At 44.5% G+C, this 14,606-nt stretch overlaps 1 protein-coding gene across 1 annotated transcript in view; it reads left to right on the top strand.

Annotated features, from left to right (window-relative positions):
- bsnb (bassoon (presynaptic cytomatrix protein) b) overlaps positions 1 to 14,606 on the top strand; it is a gene marked incomplete at both ends in the record, with an annotated part of 65,298 nt that overhangs the window by 24,386 nt on the left and 26,306 nt on the right. The gene's annotated exons all lie outside the window — the stretch shown is intronic.

The following is a 14,606-nucleotide window of genomic DNA, read 5'->3' as shown; positions in this document are numbered from 1 at the left end:
TGACTTCTGGAGATTGGAGATTGGAAATTCTGTAACTCACCTCACTTGGCTAGTGTGTCTTGCAACATGCAGCAATTCTTTAAAGGAGGATTTTGTTTAGATTTAAAAGTCATGTGGTGTGAGCTTGGCATTGCTTTAGCTTTTGTGGTTACCTTTAGTAAATGCAGGCTCTGATCTTGCTAGCTTGACATGGTCATCTACACTGTGTTTACATAAAAGCCTGTATGTGTAAGACGTGTTTCCTGGCTCTCCTGGTGCTCCTTGTGGAGTGTCTGCATGGCTCTTTGGTTCCAGGGCTCTGCAGGCTGCTCATTGTGAGTACTAGTCCACTTTATGCATCACACCTTGACCATATAAACTAAAAAAGTTGTATGGAGTCAACGGAACTGAATTTGAAACATTTTGATTTCATTCTGAATCTCTGTGTTTGTTTTATGCAATGGGTACAACTATGTACAGAAAGATAAAGAGACTGAAAGTGATTATGGAAGGCCTGGACTCTCAAACACTCGCTCACTGTCATCAAAGTAACAAAGTCTGCTTCTTTTTTCTCGTTCTCTGAGCCAAACTTGACTGCAGTTAACTTATGATGACTGGCGTTTTTTCAGGAATTTTTTTCACGAAATTATACATTTCTTGATATTACATTTTAATTAGATGTTAACAGATGTAAATATACCCTTTTAAATGTTGCTTTGTTGACTGCCATACAACATATTCAGTATCCATGGTCTAGGTGTTTCACTTGAGTTGGCCATGAGGTGGTGTGACACTCTATAGCCCCTTTTACACAGAGATCCCGCAATTTTCGCCATAGAGTAGAGCCGTCATTCTTCTTTGCTTATTGACAAAGAAACAAACAAAGCCGGCGTTATTCCCTGTGTACTTTGACATAGCATGCCAGCGCTCACGAATCGGATGCGTGACATCTAATCCAATTATATTGTGGCGTATAACATACGCATCAAGCAGCAACAATGCTCTCCAAACAATAATGTGTACAGAGGTGCTTTTGCTAGCGGTCCACATTTATACCGCTAATTAATTCACTCAAAGTTGCTGTGCATCATAAAAAAGATGTTAATGCGTCACGTTACAACGATGGATTTGTGCAAGCAACGTGTTTGTGTGATCAGAAATACGTTGGCGGAAAAATTGAAGAGAAAAAATTGAAAAAAATTGAGGCAGAAAGGTTTGCAGACCTTAGACACCATAGACTTTTCTAGGTCTACCTCAGAGATGTTTAAATCCCCCGGTTGCTGGTCGCACATATAGTAAAACATCACACAGGCAAGGCCTTTCAACGCTGACATCAGATCTGTTAGTACCTCAGCCGCTTGGAGGAGAAACAACAATGCCCCCCATTATGGGATTTTACGTTCTATACAGAAGAAGCAACCAACACAGCAACACATCCCTAGCAGCCCCTCTATTGGCTGGAAGGAAAAGATTAGGGGATCTTACCAAATTCTGATGTAACGGATGGTCTTTGCTATAAATGGGTGATGCTGTGATCGTCTTGTGTCATCCACAGCTCAGCAGAACACATCTTAGTCATCTCCCCTCCCTCGGGCCCCTGCCCTCCCTACCCTTCCCTTCCTAATTGGGGTACAGCTGGTCGGCAGGGGGGGCTTGTTGTGCTCTCAACACTCAAGGCAATCACAGCGATTACGCACGCAAGTAAGGCCAAATAATGACGGCTGTGAAGACAGACTTTCCATGGTTTAGGGATAGGCTTTATTGTTGCTAGGAAAACAGAGGCATGTTTCTTTGATCATGCTTGTACGGGTAAACCAAGATTTTCAGACATTTCTCTCGTCTTTTAAGGCAGACCCTTTGTCAATCACGAATCAACCCCACTTGGTTTGAACCGGATTCACGGCCAGGTGTTTCCATATATGTGACAATTACGTGTTCAGTTCACGAGAGCAAGCAGGTGAGTTGTAAGAGAGTGGGAGGGGAATCATTGAGATATTATATGCGTGTGTGTGTTTGTGTAGTCATGTGCACATGTCCATGCAGGGGCGTGTGTGTTGTTCCATATTTATCGATGTGCCTCAGCTTGATACCTACTCAGTTTACCAATCCTCCCACTCACCCTCTTCTAATCTCTTCAACCAAAAGATCCCAAATGCTCTTTTTCCACTATGGTCTCCATGCAGTCCTGTTACAGCAGCAGGCCTGCTACCCTCGCTCTGTGGTTTAGTGTGGGCACATTGATGGCGATGCCTGTCAGGTTACGCCTTCAGGGGGAACATTTGTCATCCTCCTCAGAGACTGAACATTCGGTGTGTTGTAAAATCATGGAGTAGATTTGTTAACTGTCAAGCCTGTGTGAATATTAGCTGATGGATTGAGATACATAAAAGATGAGTTTATATGCAGACTGATGAATTTTCTCTACCCCACACATCTGACCGCTTGACATGTACCTCGTCTTCCACCTGACAACTAACTAATCCAACCAAAACAACATTCCATCTGTGTTTTGGACAGTCTTTGTTGCAGTTGAATATCAATTTAATGATGGCAAATGTCTGTTTATTAAGCTTTGATCGTATCTCCATGCAGCTATTGAGATATCCCTATAACAAAACCAAATGGAATAGACAATTTGCCATCAGAAGGAGAGTAAACAGAATGCCTCAATGATGGAGACATTTTTTGTTGGATCAGGAGTGACATAATGTTTTATTTATTAGGAGAAAATTCAACGGTTATGTATTATATTCCAAGCCTCTCATTTCTCACCAGAAACCCAACCTGAAATAGAGCGAAGCGATGCTGGTGTGTTGGAGGAGTGCAAGAAAGAGAGTGCCTTTGAAAGGGTGTGATAGATGGCAATGCAGTGTGTATGTGTTTCTGTGTGCGACGACAGAGGAAAGGATGGGGGAGAGGGTGGTTGGTCAGCCACAACTGAGATGAAGGCTTGTACCATGACTATTCCTACGCATATTCTTGAGGGAATTAACGGCCTAAATCCATGTGTAAATACCGCTAATAAGAACTCCACTCTCCTGCTATCTCAGGGAGATTAAAGTGAAATGGGTGGCACTGTTGTTTCTGTGGAGTTTGCATGGAAATAGAAACAACAAGCACGGTCTTCACCGCAATGCTTCCTTTCAGTCTCATTAACACTACTGTAAAGTTCTGAAACCACACATCTCTTCCTTCCCTTCTCACTCTTTCAAGAAAGAGCAAAGTCTTTCCATTCTAATAACTTTCAGTTTCTCTTTCCGGAGATTCTTAAGAGCTTTTCCTTTACTCTGGTTTACGAACAGTTTTACCTCTAGCTATAACAGGCTTAACCGTAGTAGCTAATACAACTTGACTTTAACTACAACAGGCATAACTCAAGCTACTAAAGCCTATCCCTAGCTACCACAGACCTAACTCTTGAAAATGTTTTGCAAGGTCAAGCCTTAGGGATATTTCCTGGGATTTCTGCATATTGGCGTGATTAATCACGTTATCAAATTGAGTGACAGTACGAACACAACAATAGGAGTTTTTCCCCAAACACACATATCATTTGTCACTATTATCGGCGTATCCCTTTAAGTCTAGATAGTACAAGCTTAACTCTAGCTACCACAGGCTTCACTCTAGCTACTACAGGCTATATTCAAGCTAGCACAGGTTCACTCTAGCTAGTACAGTCTTCACTCAAGTTAGTACAGCTTAACTCTAGCTACAGGCCTAACTCAAGCTAGAACAACTAAAATATACCTAATACAGGCCTTATTCTAGCTACTCTTGATACTTCACTTTAGATACTAAAGGCTTCACCCTAGGTAATGAATTCCATCCAGTCTCATATAACTATAAAAAGTGCAATGAAAAAAAAAATAGATATGGCATATCAATAATTCAGCAAGCGAACAGTATTAATACTTCATGCAATGGAGAACAGGGAGGGAGAGCACTGTGCAGGATTTCTAATGTCACAAAGGGTCTGTGTGCATTTCTCTGCACATGTTGTGTGTGTATTCCTCTGTAATTTGCACTTTGAATTGGCCTATCAGTGCATGTAGTTGTTTGAGTGATGCACATCTATTTAAGAGGTGGTGAAGCATGTTCAATGAAGGCTATTTAAAGTGCAGACTGTCAATATAGTGTAAAATGTAGTGCTTGAAATAATTGCATTGAATATTACTCTTTCAGCTCATGCATCCTTTATAAATGAGTTTTTTGATCAATGTTTTTCCATTCTAGCTGAGTCTGAATAGTAGTTTAGTAGTATTGATGCAGATAGCTGGGCTCTAGGTTACCACAGGGCAGCAGAGGAGGCCTATTCATGGGCCGCCCCCCCTCCCCAGAGGGGCTTTGCTCCCTGGCCCGGACACGTGGGCTCGGGGCTGCCAGGAACAGTAACCGGCCAAGTGGGTCAAAATGACCTCACTACTTGTGGCTCAAAGTACACAGCTGAAATACAGCTGACGGCTATCATTATCAGCCTTCTTCTGGTTGAGACATACATTTCAAACCCCTGTGTTTGGTCATTTAAGATATAAGCTAGGTTTAGGGCTAGGTCTATTTGGTAAATATACCATGGATTGGATTTTTCAGAACAGCTCTTACACACACAACTTCACGTGTATATATTAAATTGTACATAAAACCTTTGACATCAACATCCCAATGTGTCATGCATTTTTCATTGTGACGCATGACTCATTATATGGAAGACTCGAGCTTTCGAAATGCATTTATGTATTTGACATTTGTACCATGTCATGAGCAAATGCCCGTAAGCTAGGCTTCAACTGTGATAAAAAGAAAGGCTTGTCTTTTAGAAACAGAATCAAAGAAACAATTTTCCATCATTAATATACCCTGTGAATGTATCATGTTCAAACTAGACTAAAACATTAACACTGTGGCCTTTTAATGCTATTTTATATAAAAGAGACAAGTGCACAGAACATATGCTGTGTATATGTGCAAACATTTGTGATGTGTGACGTGTGTCATCAACGGATGCCATTAAGACACCCAGGCTCCATATATCATCTATATTATTACACAATGATATAAATATACAGCTATATACTGGGTACTGATGAACATGTCTGAACAACCCGGATCTGGGGAGTGTACCACGCGCTTGGCACCAGTCAGCCACTCCCTCGAGAGCTCCTCATCCACAGCCAGATGGCTCCCAGCCTCCTCTTCCTCCTCCTCCTCCGGTCCTGTAGGGCCCGGCCACTCCCAGCCTCCCCCTCCTCCGGTCCTGTATGGCCCGGCCACTCCCAGCCTCCTCCTTCGGTCCTGTAGGGCCCGGCCACTCCCAGCCTCCTCCTCCTCCGGTCCTGTAGGGCCTGGCCAATCCCAGCCTCCGCCTGCTCCAGGCCTGCAGCGATCGGCCCGGCCATGCCCACTGCGCTGGAGGAGGGTGCCTGTCAACAGGCAGCTCTCCTCCGTTTCATCTCAGAATACCGAGCCTCAAACGACAAAGCCGTCTCTTGACTTGCAATGTGACGATCACATATTCATACACTCACTCGGCTAGAACCCAACTTTGTATACACGTAGAGGGATAGGATCCAGTGTATTCGATGGGACAATGACCATAGGATTCAGAGCAGAACCTGTTGCAAGTAACAACTCTTATTCCAAACAACCAGATTATTTATCCAGTTTATAAGAATTTCATTCACCGGTTCTTGATTCATGAGTCATGGTATTGATTTATTATCCGCTGCAATGCGGGAACAAGCACTAACTGCACTTTAAACTGCAATTAAAGTTCCTTGGCTCACAGAGAAGACAATATGCATTTGTGCGAAGTGTTAAATCATTAGCTTTATCTGTTTCCATCCCTGAGCTTTTATCATGACCTAGTGGTGCAGAACACGCTGTCAGAGATGGTCAGGTCAGCCATTCCTTCGGCTCTCTCTGTCTCATCATCCTCCAAGTTCTACAAATTAAGATTCCTTGTGAATCAATGTCTCTCGTTCACTTAGCACCGTTAACTCTTGGTTTCATCCTACTTGCATGGTCCAATGAACCGTTTCTTTCTCTCCATTTTTCTCTCTCCCTTTCTTTCTAAACGTTTCATTGCTCTTCTCTCTACCTTCCACAGTCCTCTCCCGTCGTACTCACACGTCTGCTGGCCACTGACACCTTGATTGTCACTGAGTCCACTTTGGATTGAAGGCCACCTTCCAATAAAAACCAGAGAGTTATGGCCCATTCTGAGTCTCTTAATTCTTCGACACTAGGTCTGAGGAAATACTTTACAACTTAAAAGAGGCATGGTGTAGGTATGCTGTTGAGTGGGCTGGTAGAGAGGAGAGGGTGTATCTAAGGGGCGATATAAAGTGAGCTGATAGTGAGTGGAAGGTGTTTCTGGGGGTGGGTGTTTGTGAGCTGGTAGTGAGGGGAGGGTGTTTCTGGGGGGTAGGTGTTTGTGAGCTTGTAGTGAGGGGAGGGTGGCTCTGGGGGGTGGGTGTTTACTGAGCTGCTAGTGATGGAAAGGTGTTCCTTGGGACCTATAATCCCCTTCTAGTGTGCCTCAGAAAAAAGACCCCGTCCACCGACTTGAAATTGATACCAGTGACCCTTGAGTATGAGTGACCTGTGTAAGAGTATCCTTAAGCTACTTGACACCGCTATCCCCTACTGTAAGTAGGGGATAGTGAAGGAATGACAAAGCTGGAATGTCATCGGCCAAGACCAATGGAAGCAAAGGAAAGCCTGTGGATGACATCATGCGAGCACTGGCATAGAGTCCTCTAGGAAACCCGGAAGGGACGTGGAGTTGTTTTGACTGTTTTCTGTCTACATTTCTGTCCTGCCCAGAGCAGATGTTGCGTGTTTTATAGGGCCTAAACCCTACTCTATCAGCTTCTCGGCCCTGCTCGGGGTCTTTGTGTCTCGTAGCATGCCGTTCAGAGTCAGCTTATCCTCCACTGCAGTTAAACACATTATGGCCATGTCCCAATACACCCTCACCCCGACCCATCCTCACTGCCCCTCCGTTTAGCATGCTCCTGCCTAGAGTAGGGTGTCCTATTTCCAAAATAAGTGTGCTTTTAGTGCAGTTGTTGCCCTCCAGAGAGCTAGAGAGTCTCTAGCTATAGTGAGTGTAACAAATCTCTCTCAGCTAAGTGTACCGTCCTCTCTCTAGCTATAGTGTACCTTTCTCTCTCTCTAACTTGAGTGAGTGAACCTTTCTCTCTCTCTAACTATAGTGAGTGTACCTTTCTCTCTCTCTAACTATAGTGAGTGTACCTTTCTCTCTCTCTAGCTATGAGTGTACCTTCCTCTCTCTAGCTATAGTGAGTGTACCTTCCTCTCTCCAGCTATAGCAAGTGTACCTTCCTCTCTCTAGCTATAGTGAGAGTACATTCCTTCCTCTCTAGCTTTCGTGAGTGTACCTTCCTCTCTCTGGCTATAGTAAGTGTACCTTCCTCTCTCTAGCTATAGTGAGTGTACCCTCCTCTCTCTAGTTATAGAGTACCTTCCTCTCTCTAGCTATAGTGAGTGTACCTTTCTCTCTCTCTAAATATAGTGAGTGTGCCTTCCTCTCTCACAATCTATGGTAAGTGCACCTTCCTCTCTCTCTAGCCATGGTAAGTGTGCCTTGCACCGTAACGCAGACCTCAGACTAATCACCTATTCACAATGCATCATCGTCACGCCTGATGCTGTTTTTCTATCTTGCTTTTCTCATTTGCCAAAGAGCGGCAGCATGGCTCCGGGGGATGCTGGGGACGATGACTGAATCCCCCCCCCTGCCCACCCAGACAGATCCACGGCTGGCTGAAACCTCTAATAGAGATCGGACCTGCTTGTCTCAACTCATCATTTCAGTAGCTTGCTTCTAGGGTCTAGCATCTAGGGCTGCTCTTTCTCCTGCACCTCTGAGGGGAGACCACTAACACACGAGTCAAGATGAATGGGGGACACCTTTACTTCCCAGTCATTGACAGCACACATTGAAGACTACAGTGAGGTGGCTGTATCTGCAGAGCTCAAACACAGAGAGATGGAGGGTAAGAGAGAGAGAGAGAGAGAGAGAGAGAGAGAGGGGGGGGGGGGGGGGGGGGCGAAGAGTGAGTCAGTTTGGGAAACAAAAAAATAAACAAAAATTAAAAAGATGCAAAACCAGTGTGCCTGAATACAAGTCATGTATAGCTGAGTAGCAGTTTCAATAGCAAAAGCAAAGCACTCAAGCTGCAATCCCAATCCTCTGGTCAGGAAAAATGAAATGCGTCCTAAAGCCAGGGGTGCATGGAGCCGCCCTGAAGAGCCCTCCTGGGGACCATGATGGAGGCTCCTTCGCTAATGATCAATCAGTGTTTAGCCAAAAGTCCAGTAAACATAAAACCTATATGCATGTTTCAGGAGTATCATCTTTTTGGGCTATTAAATACTTTATTTTTTAAAGGTTGGGTCTGAAAGATCGTTTGTTGGATGAGCTCATGATGTTTCAGTTAAAGAAATATTAGTCAGGATGACGCAGAGATTCTAAACATTGCTTCCTTGCACCTACAATTTTAACAGTAACAGTATCATATCATATTGTCAAGTTTTTGTTCTAGTAGCCTGGTTGGCTATGTGCTGCATACATTTAGTACACAAATAAAGTTTTTATCAATTGAAAATATGATTTGAGTTATTATTTAGGTACACACAAGATGTGTGCACCTACTGTACATCCTAAGCAAACACCGTAACCTGAGATATTTTGAATTCGTCCAGATGATTAAGTTACTTGTATTGTGTGCAATGAGTTAACTATTTTGGGATTCAGATAATCTTCAGCCACAATTTGCTGATCTTTAGAATCAGCAGGTTGAGAGAATGAGCAGAATGAGCAGAATTCACGCGATGCCAGCCGGGTTTGGGTACAACACCAGGTTGTGCTCAGAGGGCCTGAACAGTCTGTTTCATTCAGAATATCGAAATTCCTGGTGTGCAAGACGCACTCCTGTTGTCAGCACTCCCTGACAGAGAGAGCAGATGACCAGTGAGGTCTGATCTGTGCTGCTGTAGTGAGGCAAGCTGTTTGTTTGTTTCTGCAAGCTCCAACTAAAGCATATTAGGAAACAAATTGATCTTCCTGCTCCTCTCTTCCAAACCATTATTTAGCACACAAATATCAAAACAGGGGGTTAATAATTAATAAAGCGTTCATTGATTGTCTCTCAGCATGAGCCTTTCTCTGATTCACAATGGAAGAAAAGAGCTGGTTGTAACACGGATGTCTCTCTGCTGATGTGCAACAGAGAACCAACAGAGAGAGCTGTTTATCAGCAGAAAATGTGTGCTAATACATCGTAGACTGTAAAACACATGGTCGCAGTGTCCGAGACATAACACAATGCTTTACACACAACCGTTTGATTAGCACTCGATGGAGGACTACATTCCTAAGATTTGGGCTGCCATCAGCAGAAACAGTTGTGGCTGTTGACCGTGGAGTTGGGGGTTGTGGGTAGGGACCTGGTAGTGGAGGGTTGTGGAAAGTGACCGGGAATTGGGAGTTGTGTATGGAGTTAACACAACACACTTAACATCATCCTGCTTCTGCTGTTGCTTGTCTCTAAATAGCTCTGGCTGATTTGGATATTTTCAATAGAAACGTCTCCAGCAGTTTGTATCCTTCAGATGAGATCGCCAAATGTGCAAAAGCAGATCTCAGAAAGAAGTTTTTACTGTTGTAAGACATGCATTTATGAATGCGCATTTGTGGATATATATTCACAGATGCAATTAGGATTTTCTGTTTACAAACCTTAACTTACAATTGTATAGTTTATATTTTCACCTAAGAAAACTTTGTTGTTGTGGGTAGTTACTGGGGAGTGGGGGATTATTGGAGCTATCGGTTTACAAACTGAAGATTTGTGCAACATGTTTTTTTTGTCTGTGCAATAAGATATTGTTCACCTTTGATAACTTGTCTTGTTTGACTATTTCAGCTTTTGGGACAGTGTCTCTGTTCCATACACCACTCATATCGCTACATCATGCTCCGTCACAACAGGGAGCATTATGTCTATCCGATACAATTAAGATATGGCTACTTGCATGGTTTATATGCATTCTAATGTGGTATTTATATTATAATGGGGTTGATCTTTAAAATAACATTAAATTACCACAGTATTTTCCTTGTTCATATGTGTAGTTCAATGACAACAATTGTGCAATGTGCAAAATGTACAATGTCATACTCAGAGCTTTGGGTGGGCCACCAGATCTGTTCTTCCCTGAGAGGTGTGTTAGCGGTCGGCTGTGTGGTGCTGCGATCCAATGACTTCAGGCTGACTGAGCCCTGCCTGCACAGCGCAGATGATCCTTCAGTTCCTGTGCTAATCCTGAACTACGTGTACGCCATTGAAGGAGTACTGGGGGATTGACCCACATACCTGCTGGGGAGGGGGGAGGGGGAGGAGAGTGTGACATGCGCTCCCTTCGCGCCCTGCACATCAGCTCATTTAGCGCTGGCTCAGCAGGAGGAACACAAAAACAAGAGGCCGGCGTGGCTCTACACAGAGAATAATGAGGACTATTAGTAACCTGGCCTATCTAAGACTTGACCTCGGAATCTACTTGGGAATCAAAGTGCAGTGAAAGTGGAATCTGACTTGTGTGGTTTATCTTACCTTTGGTTCTGCCGTTTGCCAGCTGATTCAGGCTATCGAGCCAGTATAGCAGAATAGTGATTTCTGATGCAAGGCAAGCTAATGACCCCCCCCCCCATTTTAATCCACGCATTTCAGTGAGATTCATAGAGAGATCAAAACCCTGTGCACGAGTCTACACATTGACTATGACTTCAATACAAATGCGGTTGTCTTACAAAACTCCTGGTCATGCACCGCATTCACAGATTATATGGACAGCTTGCCACTGATATTGATTTTTATCAATCTGTATGCACTGTGTTCCTTTTGAGTTATTTACGTTTGTTTGGTTGTGTGCACATTTTTTTTTTTACCTTTGTATTGTGTGCGACACATCTCCCCTCTCATGTCGAGCTGACCTCACCTGTTCTACAGTTGGCCAGGGGGCCTGGAATAGTTAAATTGGCAAGCTCCCTCTAGCTTGCATCACAGTTATCCAGTTAGAGTGGGCAGAATACTGTTATTTAAATTTTTTAATTCTGAAAGTCTGAGAGAGTCTCAATCTTACATATTGCCACTTAATAAGGCTTCTCTTACTGTAGTGGGTTCAATGAATATGCGGAGGCAGAATTGTCGTCCCTCAGCGGGAGCTCGTTTATTGTCCTTAGAAGTGAGAACTCGCCGTGGATCTCTCTAGTCCGCTCGCTCCTGGTTCTCCTACTACAACACAAAGCAGGCACATAAGTACCCACTCCCTGATTGGCCTGATTGCGAGCAGGTGTCCGCACTCAGGTCCAATCCCCCCAGCCGATCCGGTGTGCTCCCAACCTGCCCATACTCCCCCTGCAGGCCAGACGTCGCACGTCCCCCCACACTTAGCTTCTCTGCCTAAAAATGAATTATACAAACCTTGTTCCCCTCATTCATCTGCGACCCAGACATGAAGAGGTGTATGAAACCAGATACATTTCATGGTTTATTAGAAGAACATCTCAGTCTTTATTAATCAACCACACTAGTTTAACCTGTGTGTGGTTGACTAGCGTAAACCACTCAGAGACAGGGCTTATTGGGGTTCAAAAAAAATTAACTCAAGGAATGACACATTTGCCTCAACAAAGAGCTGGTGGTCATGGAGGACATTTGGACCAATGTGAGTTCTCTTGTCAGGGGAGAAGATGAGAATATCACCCAAATAGACGAACACGTAAAGGGCCTGAAAGACAGCTGGAGGATTGGTGAGACTAAAGGGCATCACAAGATATTCATAATGCCCACTGGAAGTGTTAAGTGCAGTCCTCCACTCATTCCCGTCCCTTATTCCAACTGTGATAAACAATTCACAGATCTGACTTGGTGAACATCTTTGCATCCTGAGAAAATGAGATGAGAGGGTACCTGATCTTGAAGGTTATGACCTTCAGTCCCCAGTACTCAATGCAGTGGCCAAGGGACTTATATTCTTGTCCACAGAGAAGATCCAGGGCCTGAAGGGGGAAGATGAAGGCCAAATTATGCCGGCAGCCTGCATCTCAGGAGCGCACAGGGGTAGAGGTAACGCGGTGGGATCATGGGAGGGTCAGTAATATCTAAATCCGGGGATTTAGGGGCTGTCAGAGGGAGACCTAGACCAAGACCCACCAATGCTCGGGCAACCTCATGTCCCAGAGTGGTGGAAGAACTTTGTCTGGGTGTTTCTGAGAAGAGCTCTGAGGATTCAAAGATGGGAGATCTTCTGTTCCTCGGTGGCCAAGGCCTCCGCTCAGCTGCTGAGACGGAAGACAATGTACGCCACCATAGCTCCGTCCATCGGGTCGTAGGCTGCCTGGAAAACAGCTCCGGCCTCCAAGGTGTTGAGACAGAGGAGAGGCTGGCAGGGCAAAGTAGCGGGAACAAAGTAGCGGGAACAAAGTAGTCGGAAATGGCAATGGATCAGTGGTCGGAGTGCGTAAGGGAGGAGTTGGAGGAGGAGCAGGAGAACCTTCTGGTCTCTTTGTTGTTTCCCTCATCTCCTCATCTCAATTGAAGCTCAGTTGTCCATCCTGTTGATGAGTGTTCTTCCCATGGGCTTGGAGTGCTGCCTGGGTCAGAGACTGCTGAGTCCATGTTGGCCAGTTGGTACTGACACTGCTACCAGCAGACAGTGACTTAAACACAGGGCAGGTAGAGTAACAAAAGGTGTTGAAGGAAGTAGATCACAAGGAAAGAACAGCTGGAATGCTAGACACATAGATACTGAGAAAGGAGAGGAGGGGACACAGGTGGAACGACTCGGGCCAGGGCAGGGGGTCACAAAGGAGGAAGTCAACATGAGTGCAGTTAGTGAGGGATTCTGACATGAGACAAAGGTGTGAAACAGAAGATAGACTAGAAACCAAAGGCTGAAGGCTGGGATGAAACAGAAGGGGATTTTAATAAATGTATCTGCACTTGAAGGCACTTTAGGAACGCTGGTGACCGGACAGGATGTATTAGCTTGTCTTATGTCTAGATAAACAGCCACGCAGCCCCAACTCTAATGGCTCTAATGACAGCTGACATTTCCTGCTCCCAGTGTGTGCTCTGCCTCCTGCTCGCTCACCACGTGGGACACGCTGTGACCCTGGTCACGGGGGAGGGGACGCTGGGGTCGTATTTATATAAAAAATGTAAAAATATCTATCTGTGTATGTGTAGCATTGTGTGTGTGTGTCTGGGGGGAGGGGAATCTGCAAATGCTTTCTGTCAGACGGGTAGATGTTGTTCTGCTCGCTGGTGGGTGAGTAACCTCCCATGGGGGATATCTCCTGATACTTTCCCTCTCTCTGGCTCCCTCCATGGGTGTGTCAGGTGAACATCTGCCTTTAATCATCCCATTTACGATCAAGGGTCTTGATCTGATCCATCATCACCCTCTGCTGTTGAATCTGTCAGAGGTTGACCGCTACTCTGTTATTGATTTTTAGATCTCAAATCACGTTAGAGAGAGAGACACAGACACACAAACACATACACACACACACACACACACACTCACACACTTTGAAAAATGGACAAATGGACAACCTATCGTCTACAGCATTAGAGCATTAAAGCTCTACAGAATGAATTGTGTACAGATTCCGTAGTTGGTTGCATCATTATATGTAATCACATCTGTGATTTCCGATATAATATCTAACATAATATTCTGTATACATCCAGCTATAACAATTGAGTAGCTAAGAGTAATAATCAATAGCCTGGGAATCAGACTTATATGAAGCTCATGTTTTATTTGCTGTGGCATATGGGTCTGACACAGTTCAGACGGCTCTCCAGCAGACCTGTCCCGGCTAGCCACAACCGTTTCTCTGATATCTGTCAACCGTTTCTCTGATATATGACTAAACAGCGGCCTATGGGAGTGCTGTTGAGCCATTTTCATAAACAGCCAAGATTGCTGCCACTGAGTTGTCACACTTTTCGTTGCTCTGATTATTTGTAGGGTTTATCCAATTGCGTCAATAGGCAATTTCCTCTATGCCTGTTGTTAACTTCCCTTGGAAGCGTTTAGGCCGTGTCCTGAAAGGTACACAGGGTTTTTCAATGTGTCATATACAGGGGAATTACACGGTTCATGATTTGAATGTCTGGCATAACTATATCAAGTTGAAACATATAGGGCCCTATTTTAACGGTCTGAAACGCAAGTGAGAAGCGCCAAGCGTAAGTAGCTTTGTGGGCGGTTCTATGGCGATGTCGCTAGTTTACCGGCGCAAAAATGACTCCTGCGTCCGGAGCAGATCTAAAAAGGGTTGGTCTGAAGTAGCCTAATTACCCGTAGGTGTGGTTTGGGCGTAACGTGCAATAAACCAGAGTGCCAGCTTCCATCCCCTTTAAGAGCCATGAGCGCATTTGAATCTGACGAGTTGATATTTTGACAGAGCGTCTGCAGTCTCCGATGAGACAGATGCACATGAATTTCAAACTTCAAATGGCTTAATTTATGGCCAAATAATATGGCCTAATTCACACATGGAATAAGGTTTCCTTCCATATCTTCAG

This window comes from Pollachius pollachius (genome assembly GCF_949987615.1).
Source record: "Pollachius pollachius genome assembly, chromosome: 12".
NCBI lineage: Eukaryota > Metazoa > Chordata > Actinopteri > Gadiformes > Gadidae > Pollachius > Pollachius pollachius.
The sequence above is the reverse complement of the archived record's forward strand: the minus strand, read 5'-3'. Positions and strand labels throughout refer to the sequence as shown.